Genomic DNA, 19316 nt, shown 5'->3' on the forward strand with positions numbered 1-19316 from the left:
AATGATTCAAATGTTGTAATGTTGTTCTCTAGCCCTGGGGTAATTGCCAGGTCCCCCCAAGATGGACAGAGCAGGCTTTTTCAATATGCATCCCCTAGGCCTGTGCATGAAGGACAGTGGACCCTCCTTGGGTGTGAAGGACAAATTCTTCTTTCCCTAGTGAATGAAGACTATTCTGATTTTAGGCCATTTCCGGAAATAACCTTTTTATCATTTAAACCTAGCTGATGGGGAGGCAAACATCTAGAGCATCTGGCTTTGTATCTGGAAACTCAGTTCTCAGAGTAAAGTCTGTTTATGTTGCTTCCTGGGCTTCAATCCTGATTCGTAATTCTTTAATAAACTCACTTAATAGTGCTTGCACCAATTTATCTAAGTCAAATCGAATTAGAATTAAAACTTCTTCACAGACCTGTCTTTGAATTAGACTAGTTAAAAAGGCTTTCTTTCCATTATACATTTGTCATCCTCATGATGTGTTTCTACAGCAACAACAGCAAAAATAATGTGTGTGTGTGTGTGTGTGTGTGTGTGTGTGTTTCTAAACAGGGCTTTGTGTGCTATCACTGAATTTTAAGTATCGAAAAGTCAAATAAATGAGAACAATACTCTCCATACAAAATTTCTAATTTTGAACGTGAATTTGTCACTTTCTCATAGTTGGTATATGTTTCAAACTATTCACAATATCTTACAGTGATTGTACTAAATCTGGCTTCTTTTCTTTTCTGGAAATTTTGCTTAAAGAAAAACTAGGACCATGGGCATTTTTTTTTTTTTTATTTCACTGAGTCTCTTTAAAAACGTTATACTTCCTTCAATAGAAAGGTGGAGAAAAAAAATGTGCTATTGTTTCATATTACCCTGTGGTACAATTGGTACAATTGGTAAGTACCCTGCATTTCAATGGAAGCAGGATTCCAGGGGGCTACATGTTAAGGAAATAGTCAGCCTACAAACAATCAATAGCATAGCTCTGTGTATCAGAGCACTGAAGCATTGTTATTTTAATATAAATTCAAGAACAAAAGTATAGCTGCCTTATGAATTCTGCCAGGACAATGCCATTGAATTACTCCATTAATTTGACCCACATCTAAAAAATTACATCAAACATAAATCCTTGTATAAAATCCAATTCCTTTTCTTCTTCAACTTTTAAAGTGTATGGTTTCTATGTTGCATACATAAATCAAGCACAGGATAATTTATTTTGTAAGAATTTTTTAACTGGAAAGATAACCTAGTTTCTAAAGTAGAACAAGAAAAAAAATCTTGCCTACTAATGAAATTTAACAAAATTTCATCACCCCTTTTTTTCTACCATGCAGCACATTTTGGAGTCACATTTCTGACCCTAAAACAAGCTCGCGTCGGTAGGAAGTTATGATATATGACTGTAATTTGAAGCCAAGTTGAGTTAATAACAACAACAAAAATCAAATGTGTTAAAGTAGGATCACTGACAAAATTTCTGTGAAAAATACCTTACAAAAAAAATACTCCATATATTTAAGAAGCAATTAATTTTGAAAACACAAGCAGCAAGTAATAAACATTATTAAAGAGACATACCAGAAAAATGTCTCACTACAAATATTCTATAAATTATGGTAACTGCTACAAGATAAACTGAGGCGAATTAAATATTTTCAAGGCTTATTTAAGCAAAAATCAGGGTAACTGGGGCAGAATCAAACAGGGTGTGTCAGCTCGGACGGGGTCCAGAGGAAAGATTTTCTTAGACGCCGCGCAAAAAACAAAGCAAGTGACGGGTTAAAACGGCTTAAGCAGCGTCTGGTGTGTGTTGGTAAAACCAGCAGTGCACTTACTAGCTCACTGGGCTTTCAACTCATAGTCTGGCACTTATACGGACTTGGGATTCCGTTTGCCTAGTTAGAGGCCGTCACATCTGTGGCACCTCAGCCTAACGGAGTTTTTCTTTAATTAATTTAGCACCATCTTGAACTATAGCTTAACGATGATAGTCAAAAAAACAAAACCAAAACAAAAAAAAAACCAAGCCAATTTAACCAAAAACAACCCGCCCTTTTCCTAAGGCAAGAACCCCATAACAAGGGGAGGTTCCATGTCCCCTGTTCCACCTAATGAAGGGTAGAGCAGAAGGGGGAGAAGCTGAAAACAACTTGGAAGAACATGGAGAAGAGTTAGCCGGGACGCAGGAAGTGGAGAAAGTACAGAGGAGCGTTTGCTCCTCAGCCTTGGATGTGCACCAAAGACTTGTGGGAAACAGAAGAAATATAGGGAGGGAAGCTTGGGGAGGCTGGCTTTGCTTTGCACTTTGATTTTGTCCATTTAGTCCCAGACATGCGTGGCCCCTTCCTAGCCTCCCTCCCAGAAGGTGCCTGAAATCTCTGGTGGTTTTCGGTCCTACTCTGGGCCTGCTGTCGGGCTGGGCACTTTACCCTTGAGAGGAGGGGAAACATAGGCGATTTATTGGGAAACTCTTCTTTCTATACACACTCATCTGCTCAAACTCCCTTTACACTACAAGAAGGCTTTGTCTTTATGTGGAAGACGGCGGAACTCATGTAGACCATGCAAGTTTGAGGGTTCCAGGGTCCTCATTTTGTCCACTAACATTATGTCTTATGGGAAAGACCATAGCAAAATGGCACCTCCCAACTATTTTGTAGTTTACCTATGTCAGTGGCCCAAATAGAATCAACCCATTTCATCCATAAGTGAAAGAGAATATACTACCCCAAAGTATCCTCTGTAGACTTGTAGTTATTCGGTTACTCAGTGATGGTTATTTTTTTAGAGACTACAGACATAGGAGAAGTTCTGAAAACAGAGCAGAAATCTCTGTACCAACTTATCTGTGGAGAAGGCAAGACTTGATTTGCATAACAGCTTACCCTGGTGCTTATGCTGTGTTTTCCTGGCAATGTCCGATAGCCGTTCACCTCCTCCCCTGCCACCCAAAACCTTTCTTGTGCCAGTCTGAAGGTGGTGTAAGTTGGCACCTCAGACCGTCTCACAGTTACTTAGTTTTTTTCTGGTCTCTTCCCTAGATACAGACAGTATTCTAGGTTATTAAATATATGTTTGTTTTTCTCTTATTAATCTGACTTTTATTACAAGAGGCACTTCAGTCTAGAAGCTAAAGGGTACAGGAAAATCATTTCTACCCCTTATGATATCTGTCATGCTGTTTTTTGTCTTTGATAGATGTTTGTACTGGTTATGTTTTCTTTGCAATTCCAAGAACCTATTCTATGACATTGGCCACAATTCATAAAATTCTTGATTTAAAAAGCACTGGTTTGGGGGAATGCGTAAATTCATTTGGAAGTGACTCAGTTTTAAACCAGACTCTACTTGGATTTGAAACTAAGCATGCTTACAATAGCAGAGAATCTTATAGTGTCTTAGGAAAATATAAATATTAATAGACTGGCAAGATTATTGTGTTGGGGCTCCATGGTGGTGCAAGGGTTAAACTGTCAGCATTATGAAGTTCTCTGCAGTCACTGAAGTACCGTTTTGATCCCCAGCCACAGAGCTGACCCACAGGATGCAGCAGACCTCTGATGTCTCCCCGCTGCTCCCCTCAGCAGTGTATTTCAGTAGATCTAATTGTTCTGTCTCCCATTCTGCCTCTGGTGAATCCTCTCACTCCCCACACCTCTGCTCTACACCCCAGTTCTTGTATGCATAAATCAATAAAGATAAATCTTAGAAAAAATAGATTATTGTGTTACCAGTTAAGAAGTCCTATGAATCAGAAAGAATTCAAAGCCACCTCCAGTGAAAGAAAATGCCCATTTATTTAGCCACAGTACACTTGGGAGAAGGCTGAGCACAGTGTCAGGGAAGAACAGCTGCTAAACACATGGGGTACAGGTGCTGCTTACCCCCATCCTCTTCTGAGGTCATCCAGTTTGGGTCCATGCCCCACACTTTGGAGGGGATTGTAAGCCTTACTTGGCACTTGGGGACCTGTCTGCTAAGGTGATTTGAAAGCCTTTCTGCCGACCTCCCTCTAACACACGCACAGCGGCCAGGGCTGTGTGTCAGCCCTGCAGGTGTTTCCTGTTGTAATGGAGATGGGGTTGTCAGTTATGTCAGGCATCACTCCCTGCTTTAACTATTACAGAAGGGAAAGTAAGATCAGTTTCCCCAAAAGGTTGAAATAGCATTTCTCAATATACCCAGAGTAGGTCTTTTCCAATAAATGTCACCTTGATACTGGATCTAAAGGTCAATGGAAGTCCCAGGAGCCTAGGAAGTCTATTACCTTTCCGTAAAGAATGCGCGTTGTTTTAAGTTCAGAGCAGGAAAGGCCCTCAAGACTAATAGCTTTGTCTTTGTCTCAGTGGTTTCATTTTAGAAATCGCTTCCTAGTAGAAGTGATCATTGCATCTCCTGTGTGTGACCTAGAACAATGTAGATAGGCTGTCATCCGGGCATAGGGTTATCAGTAAATGTGTCCTCCCTATTTGAACACTCCGCCTTTCACCCTCAGAGTGAAAGAAAGATGGCCGCCCTCTTTGCTTTGTGAAGCCTCGCACTTCCATGAGGCCCCTCCTCCTTAAATACAGGATGTATATAACTTGTCTGCTCTATTTTACTATAGAATTTACAACCATATAAATTCTCCATGTACATTTGGTATAATCTGTCTGATGGTAATTTGTTAGTTTGTCCAGCACCAGAAGACCCTGGGTTGGGAGGTGGAAACTGTCCCCTGCACCTGAACATCAGTTATATATTTAGGGAAAGTACACAGAGAAAGAAAATTTCAGCAGGTGACTTCATAAGAACATTCACAAGGAGAGCAGTTACCTTGAGACCGACAGAAAGTGGAAAGAAAGGGTAATGGGCGTTCATACCACGTGTGGGGTTTTGCTGGAGCATAAAGATTGCCTTACTGTTCACTTACTTGGTCAAGATGCAGTTATAAGTGGCCGGTCCTTCAGCAAGCATGTCTTCCCCTGTTTCTTGCAATTTCCCCCTGCTTGACAGGTTTGCCTTCTTGCATTCTGAGGAAAAGGGAATTCAACAGCAGTTGTTGGAAAAAGCAAGCTGGTGCTTACTCATTTCCGAGGAGACCAACCCTTTCCCACTCCACGTTACAGACCCTGGCCCATCTCTCCCTTTTTTCCCCTTTTGATAAAGAGCCTGCACCCTGCCAAAGAACAGGAGCCCACTGCCCTCCTCAGCTGTCAACAGATTAAACTACTTTCCTTTCCCTCTAACTTGGTTTCCTTTGATTGGTTGAGGAAAACTGAGGCCGGAATTCGGTATCAGTCATGGAAAAACTAAATTCTATGGCCAGTCTGTAGCAATCCAAACAACCGATTTAGAAACTCATGAAACATTTACTTAATCCAAAAATCTGACCCGTGGATATTGTAATGATGTAGTATAAACAATAATAAAAGTAAACACTGGCTTGGGTTAAAGTACACTCAGCACTGAGTAATCTCAATTAAAATGCATGTAGAAAGGGCCCTCTCTGGTGGCGCAGCGGGTTAAAGCACAGTACTAACAAGCTAAAACCACTTCAGCATGAGTTCAATCCCCACCCTGGAGGTGACCCACGTGATGCAGCAGACCTCTTCTGACCCGCCCCCTTCTCCCCTCAGCAGTGTATTTCAGTGGATCTGCCTGTTCTGCTGCCCACTCTATCTCTGGTGAAGCCTCTCACTGCCCCTGCACCTCTGGCCTATACCCCAGTTCGGTATGCATAAAAAAACTTAAAGATAAAAATAAATATACATGGAAGAATGGGTAACTATTTACCTAGTGGAGAAAATTACCATTATTAAGTTCCATAACATTAAGATTCATCACAACAAAAATATAAAACATTATTCTAAAGATTGATTTCATAAGAATTGCCTATTGGAGATTTGATTATGGTATTACTGAAATCAACATTATTCTCAAAATAACTTCTCTCTTCAGCCTCTGCATTTTCACTGTTTTTCTCCTACTTGGAATTTACTTAACTAATTTCTTATTTTATTATTTCATTGCAACTTCCTACTCGTGTCTTTGTTTACCTCCATGTAGGTATTTTTCATTCCTGCCCTCATCACAGTGAACAGAACTTCGCTGTGCACTGCACTTACCTACAGCACCCTGAAAACGAGGAAACAACATTCCTAGAGAGTAGGAACCATAGTTTATTTATCGAATTCCCAGTGGTTCAGTCAGTAGATGGAATACAGAAGATCCTAAACATATAGTGACATGAATGACTCATCAACATCGAAATCTATGAAAAAGAAAATGTAAACTGTTGTCAAATGTAAATAGCATGAAAGGAATCCACAGTTCCTAAGCTATTTGCCCAACGGCCTTTAAATCTTCTGAGTTTTGTTTAAGCAGGCTAAGTTCAGATAGTCAACGATTTGAGGAGAGGAGGCATACGGCCTGAGTTAGATATTAACACTTTATTAGCAGTATTGTTTCCAAGTAAAAGCATTGTTCCTATATTTGAATGCAGCTTACCGAGTCCCTATGCATCTATATGAATAGTTGGGTGGTAAATCGGAAGATTCTGATATAGAAGATGCTTTCATACAGTAGTAAACATAGGCCTGATGAGAGTACAATGGGATTCATAGCCATAAAGATTTGGGGTTATCTGAATACTTTTAAAAATTCAAAGAAGAAGGGAGATATGGGGGGGGGATTGGGTGGCAAAAATGTGTTGCTATTTATGATCCAGAAACGTCCAGTGAGCTGTATAACCACAACCTGTGGGAATAGAGTGAGGAGAGGTCAGGGCTAGGAATATAAATCAAAGTCATCTTGGTAGCACTGGTATTTGAAATCATATGAATAGATGACCAAGAGAAATAAGGGTCCCACATCTCAACCCTCAGGAGCATTATTTGTTATTGGTTAACAGGTATTGCACAGGTAGAGAAAAACACACAAGTGATTTCATTTGAGAAAATGATGTATTTCTCGACTTTCAATATGACAGAGATCAGAGTGACAGAAAAGCACTTTGAAAAGAAGATGGATGGAGCAAGAATTTCTTGAAAATGCAATTTACTCATACATGCTTAAGGGGAAGGAGAATGCAGTGTTTGCAAGATAGTGTTTAATTATCTGAAAAGGGAGAGTAGGGGCTGTGAGAAGTGTGTCCTCAGTTAGTCTAACACTTTTTAATAACTGCTATCTTATCTCGAGTAAGCCACTTTAATAGAATAAATCACTCCTGGAAGAGCAACCCTTTCAAAAGTTAGCATTTAAGAGCATCATTTAAAATGTGTTTTAGAACATTATTTCATTACTTCAACAACCTTTCAAACAGAGATATTACACAAGCAGTAATCAGTGAAGAAAAAATAGGAACAGATTTTTTTTTTTTTCATGGCAATATGCTTGGAGTGGTTAGTTATAGGAATTCCAGGAATCTATTATTCTTTTGGTGGAAATGACACATAGAAATATTCAATGTTTGAATGTGTCCCTGGGTTTGTTAAAGTACAGAATCCTGAATTCTCCATTTAACATTTATCTTTCAGATTTGAATTAATTTGTTGTACTGAGAACTAAAAACAAGTCAATAGTCACTGGAAAAAATTCTAAGATTTGGAGTTTACACAAATGGATGCCTTAATATCAACACAAAAATTTGACATCTTAAAGTTCAGTTGTAAATTTGTATTTATTTTTAATATGTAATAATAATATGTTAATTTCAAAAGGCTGATAAATTAACCTTAGGAAACAGTTACATAGATTTAGATAGTTATTATTACTTAACTAACTTCAAACCATGAGCTAATCAACCACACAATAGCACTGTATTTTTTTTTTAAGATTTATTTATTTATGCATACAGAACTGGGGTACAGGCCAGAGATGCGGAGGGTGAGAGGATTCACCAGAGACAGAGTGGGGAGCAGAACAGGCAGATCCACTGAAATACACTGCTGAGGGGAGCAGTGGGTGGGTCAGGAGAGGTCTGCCACATCATGTGGTGACCTCTCAGGGCGGGGATCGAACTCATGAGGAAGTGGCTCAAGCTTCCTTGTGCTGTGCTTTAACGCTCTTTGCCACCAGGGAAGGCCCAGCACTGTATGTTTTTAATAAACTCTGCAATGAAAAGTCAAGCATTCCAATTCCACAATTTTTTAAATCCCAATATAGTTTGATGACTCCCCAATATAGTTTGATGACTCAAACTCTAATGAATGATTTCCTTTATACAAATAGCAATCACAAGGTCTAACAGTAATTGAAGTTCTTCCAGATTTCAAGCACCTTCCAATTGCTTTTAGTTTAACTGATTTACTCTTCAAGGTATTTCCAAAAAGTCACTATATCTTATATATTCAAAAATATGCATACATAGATTAAATAGTTTGAGCAAAACCATGTACATGTTAAATTCATTTATACATATAGGAATATCATATTTTACAGGATATAATCAGATGGCAAAGACTTCTGGGACACTTTCCTCCAAATTAAAGTGTCACTGATTTTCAACATAACAACCTTGAAGAAAAAAAAGAAAAGCAACAAAAAGGCAAAAACCACATGCACGCAAACTGTGAGGCATTTTAGCAAAGAAAGATATTTGTCTTCATAGCTTATATCTATATGGTTACAATTTCAACATTTATTTAATAAGACAGTCCCTATGGACTGTCTACATTCCATTGCTACATTTCTGCCACAGAATGTTAAGGGTTGGCTTTCATTGAGACTACCTCACTGCTGCCATTTATGAATACCAGCAGCTGGTTCCCATTTGAATATCTATAAAAATCAGTTATTCTTTCTTTTCTGTTTAGCAAACATTTAATAATTGTGTAATAGCAAACATTTAGTAATAGATAGTAAACAATAGATGATAATGGTGCATAATCTCTGGAAACCCCAGTCTATTGGAAAAATATGACGAGGTGATCTCTATCAGGAGAAATTAGAAAGTATGGGGTGAGAGGTGAGAGAGACTGAGGGGATATTTTGTGCAGTTAAGGGCTGTTTGCTGATCTGTCATGATGGAACACACAGGTATGAATAAACAAACAAACAAACAAACAAACAAATAAATAAATAAATAAATATGAGGTCTTTCAGGGCCTGAATCCTGAAATAAATATGATTCTAAAAATCAACTAAACTGTTGATAATCATATTGGCTATAAGGCAGAAATCAGTGTTACCTCAGCCACATAAAATAAATTTGCGCTTCTGTCAATGATGAGTTAACCACAAGCCCTCCACATTAACACCTTCCTCTGGGTTTGCAAGCATAGGCCCAAAGAGAAGCCTGGAAAGTGGGTGACCAGCCAGGTGCCTGCGAGGCCAGCTCAGCATTCCAGGCTGCACTGCTAGCACTACCTCAGTCTAACAAGAATAATGTTTTTGCTTCCCCTAGTGACATATGAGCTAAATTTTATTGGCAATAAATTCCAAGAGCATGGCCAATGAAATGACTAAAACAGATGATTGGGCCTTATTTAATCCAAAAAATTTGAACAAACAAGTCTCTGCGTTGGCCTTTGTCTCACTGTCTTTTGCTACTGGGAGCAGGTGAATTAACCGCTTCCGGAGGAGTGGACAACAGGTCTACCAGATGCTTCCTGGGTAGCTTTTCAGCTCAGAGGCCCTGAAAGACTGACTGACTGTTCCTGAAAATATTTAACTCTGATGTTACTAGTACTACTTAGTACATCAAATTGATATTTACTTAAATGAATTATTGGAAACATCTGGGGTAGTGCAAGGTAGTGTGGGCACCCAGAAATGAAATGCTCATATAATTATTTTCTCAATATCAAATCCAGAAATGCAATTTAACTCTAGTAGACTTTGACATATATGCAAACTGTATCATTTTTAATTCACATGTTTAAAAGTCAATGTTGATGCAATGGGACATTATGAAACCATAAGGAAATGTGAAATGTTGCTCTGTAGAGCAAAACGGAGGCAGATTCAGAGAACTGTGCATAGCAAAATAAGTTAGAATGACAATGACACATATTGAACGTTTACATAGTGGTGATTCAAAGAAACAAATCTTACTAACGCTACTGGGCACTGATGAATGAAGTGAGATTTCTGAAGTTAAGGAGAGGTCCAGGGAGGGAAAAGGGCCACAGGGCTCGTAAAGGGGGAAAGAAATGTAACATGTTTCCACATGTATGAGAACATGGTACCATAGATATCCAAATTTCATTTAAAATTTACCATTTTTCAGTTGTACCCCCCAAAATTCAATATTGTTTAATGTAAAAGTTGGCCAAGTGTTTTCACGTGACTCAGGCAGTTGTTATTTTTAATTCATCACAAAACAACTATAGGAGTTAAGAGCAGAAATTCATTTTACAAATTAAATCATTGCTGATTTTTCATGGTGCTTTTGTGCCATAGCAATACGATACAGCTAGTCAATGATTTCTTGCTGTTGTATTTGTGCATGTGGGTGTTCTAGCTTTTAAGATACTCTAAATACTTTCAGCACATGTGAGCATTGCCCTTGCAATGGAAAGAATTTACACATTGAAGTAACGATAAAGACTCAGTGTCCACTCACCCATCCTTTCAGCCATTCAGTTCACCAACTTACTGATGACCTACAGCTTGGTGGCTAGATATCACTGGTACGTTATGATCTAGCATAATATATTGCTATCATATTCCATGTTCTATTGGCATCTGGGAATATAGATGTGAATACATTCAGTCCCTATGCTGGGGGAAATGTGCGTATGTTTTATTTGGATGGGAGTTTTAGAGTTCAGAAGACAGACAGAAGATATGTTCATGATGCTGAGGCAGTGTGATACATAACATTGCTAATAGAAGTAATCTAAAGTGCTGAGAAGACAAGATGTGGGAAGATACTGCACCCAGGGACAAAGGAGAGCAAAGTAGAGGAGTTTGCATTTTAATTAGAATTTCAAGAAGGAGGATGTGTGTGCAGTACATAGATGTAACCCAAGTCCAGTGGAATTATAGCTGGGAATTTAGATGTATTGGCTTAAACTCTCATTCAGTGCTGTGTTCATGTCAACGCCCTAATAATAAGGTAAGCCATTCCCTAAGGGTCTAGATTTTCAGACATTGGTAGCTCCTGGCTCCCATTTCCCCAGGTTTTCTGCTCATTTATAGCGCCAACTCCATCAGATTGCATCCAAAACCAAGCAACCAACCGTAATCATTTTAAAAACATGGATGGTTATGTTTCAAGGAGTATAATGTGATTTATGCTATTTGTGAAGCTATCAAAATGAGGTATGTCTGTCAGGATTCCGTGGTAATACAATTCCATTTAAATTAATGAATGAATGCCAATTAATCTTGGTGGAATCCCTTTATGTATTTTACTAAACCATAGGCCTTCTTTCTCATCCATACTTGTACAACTAAAAAAGCTCATTGAAATAAGACTGGACTTCCCCTACAATTAATTGAATGGAATATTTATTACAGATCTCGAAAGCACAGATGGTCTTCAAAGCCCCTGGGTCACTTGGCGGTGACGGCTGTGGGATTTGTGCGTGTGTGTGATGGGTGTATTCAGTCAAGTTAATGTGCATGTCAGGACAATCCTCATATAATACCTAATTCTGCCAGGCCATCATATAAGTTTTATGTTCAATAAATCTGCTGCTTAAACAGAAAAGAAAAGATAATGGACCACAGTCCTCATGAATAAAACAGGAGTATCCCGATCCATTTTTCTTGATTTCTAAATTTAAATAAGTATATAAATAAAGTAAAATTAACTTTAAAAGTTTGGGTTTGGTGCATCACACAATTGCTATGTAATTTAAGAAGGAATAATCTCTTTTGTTCATGACCTAGGTGCTCTTAGTAGCAATAACTCAAGTCGCTTCAATTTAAATTGGCTGACAGGGATTTTAAGCTTTGAGATCGCCTGGATTTTCTAAATGCAGACATGAACATTTATGGGTCATTTATATGGCAGTAAATTTTGTTCTTTATTTCTGGCATGCAATACAATTTAATATATGTTATACACATTCTTTCAATGTTCTGTTTTTCTCCTTAACATGTGTTTGTGTATATATAGATAGTCAGAAATAGCAAGACACCCTGTTATTTGTAACTTAATTTAGGTTCTAAACAAGTCTAATACAGTGAGTCATTTTTCTTAATTTCCACTGATTGAATTATTTGTCAAAATTATTCATAATCGGCCTTCCCTGGTGGTGCATGAGTTCTATCCCCCGCCCCGGAGCTGACCCAAATGGTGCAGCAGACCTCTCAAGAGCTGACACGACCTCTGCTCCTCTCAGCAGTGTGTTTCATTGATCTTTCTGTTCTGCTCTCAACTCTGTCTCGGTGAACCCTCTCACCGTCCTTGCACCTCTGGCCTGTACCCCAGTTCTGTATGCATAAATAAATAAATCTTTAAAAAGAAATACTCATAATTGATTTTATGTGATTTTTCACACACAGTTCTATAAATGATTGAATCCCTTATATAATGGTTCTAATAAAGCTTGGTAACTGTTCATTTGACAGAAGAATGCATGAAAATCCAAAAACTACCTACTACTTTCCTGATAGAATTATTTGTTTAACTTCATCCTTACTGATTAAACATTTTCTTTTAAAATTTTTTCAAATATTTGTCCTTCGGTGCAGAAACCATGCAGGGGATAACTTCCAGGAACACAGGGCCAAATGCATATATTCATTGATATCGCCCCAGAAATTCACAAAATACCTGGCACTTGGCCTGCACTCAATATTTATTGAATGAGGGATTGTGGGAAGGTTAAATGATGGTCCCTAATTTGACTGTAGACCATGCTTGAGTTGGTTTGTGCCTGCAATCCTAACTTCATGTGCTTGTACTGGTGGTGATTAATTTTGTGTTTCTCCCTCCTGGCTTACTAATTCCCTCTGTATTATTGTTGTTGTTATTATTATTTTCCTCTTAACAACCATTGTCTTTGCTCTTTTCAAGTGGATTATTATTTCTTGTGAATGAGCTCTCCGCTTACCCTCTTTTATTTTATTCAAGGCTCACTATATATCTGAAATTGCCTTATTTATTTAAGCATTTATCTGCTTCACTTTAACCTTTGACTAATGGACCTTCTTTATTGTGTTCACCCCCTTCTCAAAATCAAGAACCAAATCTGGTATGCATTATTGATTTGGTATTTATACATATTTTCAATTTTTATGTAAAAACACACATCCTGACCCCTAGTTCAAATGCCCCTCACGGCACGTCCATAAATGATGATACAAAATGGACATCACCACCCTTCTCTTGCTCCATGCCTGTTCTTTCTTATGATTTCAACCTCATTTTGCTTGCCTTGCAAAATTCACAATTTTAGTGAGTGGGAAGAGAGAGGCCTCTGTATGAGGCAAAGTTCAGACAAGTCCACTTTTAAGTTCATTTCCAAAAGGGTTAGCTATCTTATTTGAATTCTCAGGTGAGAGGAAGATTTCTGATCATGTGAAAACCATAGAACAATTGTGTATGTATGCTGTCCCTGTGCTTAGCAGAGGAAGACAAGGCACTAAACCGTCTTTGTTTTGGTTGAATTTTCCACTTTCCAAGTGGAAAGCACACAACTTAGTTGAAATGACAAAAGACTGCACATGAAGAGATTTTAGAGAAGTTAAAAAAAAGGTGGTTAATTGCTTTTGGAACAAATCTGGCTGACTTTTAATGAGTATGATGTGCTGAGCACTATTCTAAATATTTCATGTGTGTAAGCTCATTAAATCCTTACCAAAATAAATATTTGATTGAGAAATACCAAATGCTTTGCAAGAACATAATTGGGAAAACCAGTATTCTAGAGCATTATAAGCGAATTCCCTCAGAATAAATAACAATAAAACTGCTGCGGAAAGGGTGGGTTTTACTAAGGGGTTGCTGAGGAGGAGTGACAGGTTTGGGGAGTGGGCGCAAAACGTTTGAGGGTGTCCACCTGTGTGAACTGAAGGTACCCCGCAGCGGGTGCTGGCAAATCTCTCAGGGGGAAAGTACTGAGTAGGTGCAAAATATTGGGGGGCAGGAGGAAGTGGCAATGATAGCGAGGCCACAATCGAGGTCACAGCAGACCTCTGAATGTTCACTTCAAGTTACTTTAATAATCGGTCTCTTTCTAGTGAACGGGCCTTGTAGATATGCAGCCTTTGTTCAAGGTGTTAAATGGACGATTACATGAACACGTAGTGGCATTTGTCTCTTGTAAAACAGTGCACGTGAATGAGTGAACGAAACTACCTTAAAAAAACAACAACAATCCCCAAAGTAATGGCTCAAGCCATTCTTTCAAGTGTGTTCTTTGCACTGTGTCTCCCTCACTAGCTCCCTGCCACGGAACACTCTGACTCTGCCTCTGATGATGGCTGAGAGACCAAGTGCCGAGCGCCTGAGAGCCACAATGCCAACAGCCTGATCTGGCAAAGCTCGGGGCCAGGCGCCAAGGTCACGGCCCCTCTGATGGTCTGGGTTTCTTAATATTCAGGCTGGTTTCCGTGTGTCTAGTCTGTGCTTTCAAGTACCTTTTCTCAGTGGAAACACCTTTTCGAAAGACATTTAACAAAATAGCTAGACTGAGCTTTGCAAAATGCCAGTTTTCTTAGAATGGGGGAAAAATGAAGATGAGGCAGTAAGAGCACTTCTCAGATGGCAAGTACAAGATAAAATTAAACCAAACTAGTTATTATTTTTTACTATATATAATATATACATACATATATATACATATATATACACATATATATATATATATGTAATTGTAATAAATTAAAAAAATATATCAAGTAACAACTATAAACCAGAGACATTCTACTGGGGAAGGGAGGAGACAGGAGCAAATCAAAATGGGTGGGACGAGCACGTGGTGAGTTATTCTTGATTTAAATTCTCCCAACTGTGATATGGAAGTGATGATGGTGATGCTGATGTTATTTAGTACTGATAAGGCCTGGTAAATATGTTTGACGTTAAACTAGAATCACAACATTTAACAGTTACTATTCAAACTGATATTCAACCTCCCAAGTGTCTATAGCTCCATTTATTTTTCTTTATTAGTAGAAAGGAATTGGTTTAGAGTTTAAAAATGGAAACTAATGGAGAGGGTAACTCATATCACTGTTGGCAAATATAGCTCAGAACAAAATGTAATCAATTGAATGGCATTCCCTGAAAGATTTTGGCTTCCAGTGGCTTCTGAGGGCTTGGGGCTTTGAACCTGATCTCATACTTCTCCAATGAGTTTGACTCAAGTAGCTCAAGGGCCACATCTTATGAGGAAGAGATCAGAGCCCTCAGCACAACTATTTAATCCTGTTTCCCTCCTGAACACAAAGTACTAAAGCGCCTTGTGACATTAAAAAGCGTAAATCTCTACGCTGCCATTTCATCAACTCCTCAAATCTGGCCTGCTTGACTCTGCAGGTTCTTTGCCAGCAAAGCTTTAGGTCCCCAAAGTGAGGCCACATGCTTCCCCAGCAACAGTTATCTCGGAGGGAGGGCTGGATGGACAGAAAGCTGATAAAGGGTTGCCAGGCAGGGGCTGAGATGGGGCAGGCATTGACTGCAAAGGAGCCTCAAGAATTAAGACACAAAGTTTATTGAGATGTAATTGATATATAACAATGAGTAGTTTCGGGCATTTATTTAGTAGACGGGTTTATTGTTTCTCACTACTGTGTGACATCAGTTTACAACACTGTCGTTTGACTTCGGGGCACAGGATCTCACCTTGGAGGATGTCACCAGAGCACCCCTCTGCCAAAGCTCCCATAGTCCACTGCCAGGACTTTACGGTGCCCTCAGCACTTCGCTCTGGCCTCCAAACGTCTTCCCCTTTAGCAGCCTCAACGCTGCAGTCCTATTTCTAGGGCCAAACTTGTTTTAAACTTGCAGGGGACCCGGTGATCATCGGGGCTGCCTGACTCCATGTGGCTATAAAGGGAGAGCAAGTGAGGTCAGCTTTGGTGAGGCAATCAGGGAGGAGCTGCCCAGGGCGCTCCTTGAAGAGCTGCAGCAGAGACTAAGTAGCCTCAGATGCTCCTCCCTGGGCAGCTGGAGCTGGAGAAGGGGTGAATAAAGGCGGGCAGACCCTGGAAACACTGCAGCTGCATCCGGATGGAGGCCAGTTGCCAGGAGCCCGAGGAGGATGGGCTGAGAGCTAGACCCCAGCTCCTCCCTCCCTTCTTGCCTTCCCCTGCCCTAAGGGTCTTTTAGTTTGGCTTGGGGAGGGGCGAGGGGGCACCTGACTATAAATGGCAGCGGCTCCCCAGATGGGGGAGGGGATGAAGGTGATAAAGGCCATTCAGCTCCAGGCTGTCTCAGCACTGCCTTTGTCTACCTCAGGGGTGACAGTGCCCTTGAGCTTGCACAGCAGGACAAAGCTCTCGCCTTCACTTAAGGCCTGAAGGTGGGCAAGTGGCGCCCTGGACAACAGCTCCCAGGTGCGCTCCACGCCAGACGGTCAGGCGGACCTTAGCCTCCAGGAACGCCTCCTCCTAGGCTCGCCCTCTCCTGATGCTGAGGCAGACGGTCTTGCCTGCAGGTGTAACAGGTACAGGTTTCATGGACTCCGCCCCCTCTCCAGATACCCCATCCGTTCCAACCAGAAGCCCACAGGGACGTGAGGGCGGAGCTGAGCAGCCAGGCTGGGATAAAACCGGACATGCGGGCTCTGGGGCTCTTCTGGCCTGGTGGGTCGCAGCTGGTCCTTTGGCTCTCGATCAGTTTTCAGTGTTGGAGTCCAAGTCAGAAGAACTGGTAGGACATTCTAGTTACCTCCTATTTCTCTCTTTTTCCTTGGGTTGTTTCTTTACCTTTCCCCTTGTAAATAAACCCGTTATGGAACCTTTTTGTGTGTCCACAGTATGACTGAATCTTAAGCGCAGGGGCGAGGACCCACAGATAGGGAACCCAATTCACACTGGGGTGCCCTGTAACACAGGGACCCTGAGAGGGAGCAGCAGGTGAACACCCCTCACCCCCGAGGCAGCTTGCTGAAAGGCCTCAGCCCCCTCTCGCCTGCCTCCCGCAAGGTTCAAGGCCCCAGGTACCATCCGCACACCCCGCTGGGCAGCGCAGCCCTCTAACTGGGCATCCCCCAAGGCCCTTCTCCCAACACCGGCCCCCTGCAGCTGCCCCGTTAACCAGGAACTCCGCCTGACCGGGCACGGGGCAGGGCCGGCCCAAAGATTAGGCTCCATCTTTGGCAGCTGGCCTGGATCAGCCTCTAGAAACAGGAATTCGCGCCCCCCTTCCTTCCCCCTGGTGGGGTTGCCACCCCCCCAAAAAAAAAAAAAAATCCGCGCTGGCAGGTTGCCTCGGGGCAAGCTGCAGTGGAAATCGGGAGCTGGGAGCTAGTAGCTAGGCGATGTCCCGCCTGCTCCGCGGCTCAGCTTCAGCAAATTCCTCGGCGCAGGCCTCACGCTCCTCAGGGCTCCGTCCGCGCCAGCCACGCGGGCGATTCCATCGGGGCCGCTGCACCCCTCTGGGTGCCCCGGGCGCGGGCTTCTCCCTCCACGCTTCACCCCCGTCTGGGGCTGGACGTCTTCCCGGCACCCGCTGGGGTCCTGCGTAAATCAGGGCGTCTTCTCGAGGGCTCAGCCCGCCTGAACGTGGAGGGCAACCGGGCCGCGTCCCCAGGGGAGGAGGCCACGCGGGCCTGGCCCCCCGCGGGGGATCCCCGAGGTCGCGGGGAGCCAGGCAGGCGCGGGCCGCGCAGGGGGAGCCCAGGCCGCGCCCAGGCGCTCTCCCAACTCGCAGGCTGCGCCATGGCGGCCGGAGGCCTCCAGTCCGTAGAGCGGCCGTACCCAGCCCCTGCGCCCCAGCCGGCGGCGCGCCCGCGGGTCAGCAGTTCCACTAAACGGCACCCCGAGCTCCCCGGCCCCCGCCCCGCAGGCCGCGTGGGGTTGGGGGTGGGGCCGCGCCCCCGGATGACGTAGCGCCCTCGCGCAGGCGCAGCAACAAGGGGCCGCGTCACTGCGGCGCGCCGGGGCCGTGGAGCGGGGACTGCGCGGGCTGGGCGCTGCGTCTGTCGCGGGTGTCCGCGGGTTACCCCTGTTGTGCCCCAGCCTCGCCTGCGCGCACCGGGCAGCCTCCTGATCGGGAAGCCGGCCGCCCCGAGGCGGCAAGCTCCCGTCGCCCTGCTGGCCTGGCCGCCTGGACGCCCTGAGACTGGCGGCCCCCCGCGGGGGCTGGGTGGGGAGGTGGAGGTGCCGCCTGTGGAGTTCAGTGGGAGCCTTTCTGGGTGCCGCCTCGGGGCCAAGAGTGGGAACAGCACCCCCTCTGCAAGGCCACATCCCTTCCTGAGCCCCGGTCTTGACACGTCTAACCCTCATAAACGCCCTCAGGCCTCACCTCCGCGCGGCTTTTGGGAGCCAGGGACCCCGCACAGGAGGTTTAGGGGACTCGTGCTGGCCAGGCTGTAGGCTAGTGTCGCAGGGGGACCCCTGATGGGCCACGAGACTCTTCCGAGCGCAGTAGATGTGTGACTTTACGCCTGGTTTGAACTCCCACCTGCCAATTATTTAAAGATAACTCGAGTCTCATGGGGAAGAAAAACACAGAAATAAAATGGCGTTTGCCTATGCTTATTCTTTTCTAGTAATGTTCAACATTTATAGTAACCATTTTTTCCCAACATGCATACGTAGTTTTTGTAGATTGTCACCTAATAACACTACACTTAGAACTAAAGACCTAGGCTCTGATGTTGCATGATGTCCCCACTGAATGAAGTCTATACACTTGAAAATTAGTTATCCGAATTCTAAACGACTCTAAAATCATCTGTCTCTCCCTGATGGATGCTTTTAGATTTTTTATTTTTATTTTTTTTATGATTTAGCGAACTAACTTTTAATTTTCAGGTTTACGGAAAATGTTACAGACCCCTGACTGGGGTCTCACCTGTGTGTGTACGGGTAGATTCAACAGCAAGCACACGCCAAAAAGTTAATAATGAGCTTATTTACAAGGGGGAGGGAAATTAAATAACTCAGAAGAAAAGAGCAAGAGATAAGCTGGTTAATGCATCCTCCTAGTTCTGCTGACCTGGAACCCTACCAACACGCTGAAAGCCTGTGAAAGGCCAAGAGACCCAACCCCCCTCAAAGCCCACCAGTCTAGTTTATAAAAATCATGGCTGCTTAGCCCACCCTTCTCTCTTCTCTTTGGTGATGCTGGGACTTGTAGTTCTGGTGTCTGGAGGTGCGGTGGGGTCCACAAAGCCTGTAGACCTGTAGAGCTCCCGCAGGACATCCTTTCCCCCTGACAAAAATATGCAATATGGACTATCATAATAGAAAACATTCTGAAACTCAACTGT

Source organism: Condylura cristata, unplaced genomic scaffold, assembly GCF_000260355.1.
Source record: "Condylura cristata isolate star-nosed mole 26May11 unplaced genomic scaffold, ConCri1.0 scaffold00016, whole genome shotgun sequence".
NCBI lineage: Eukaryota > Metazoa > Chordata > Mammalia > Eulipotyphla > Talpidae > Condylura > Condylura cristata.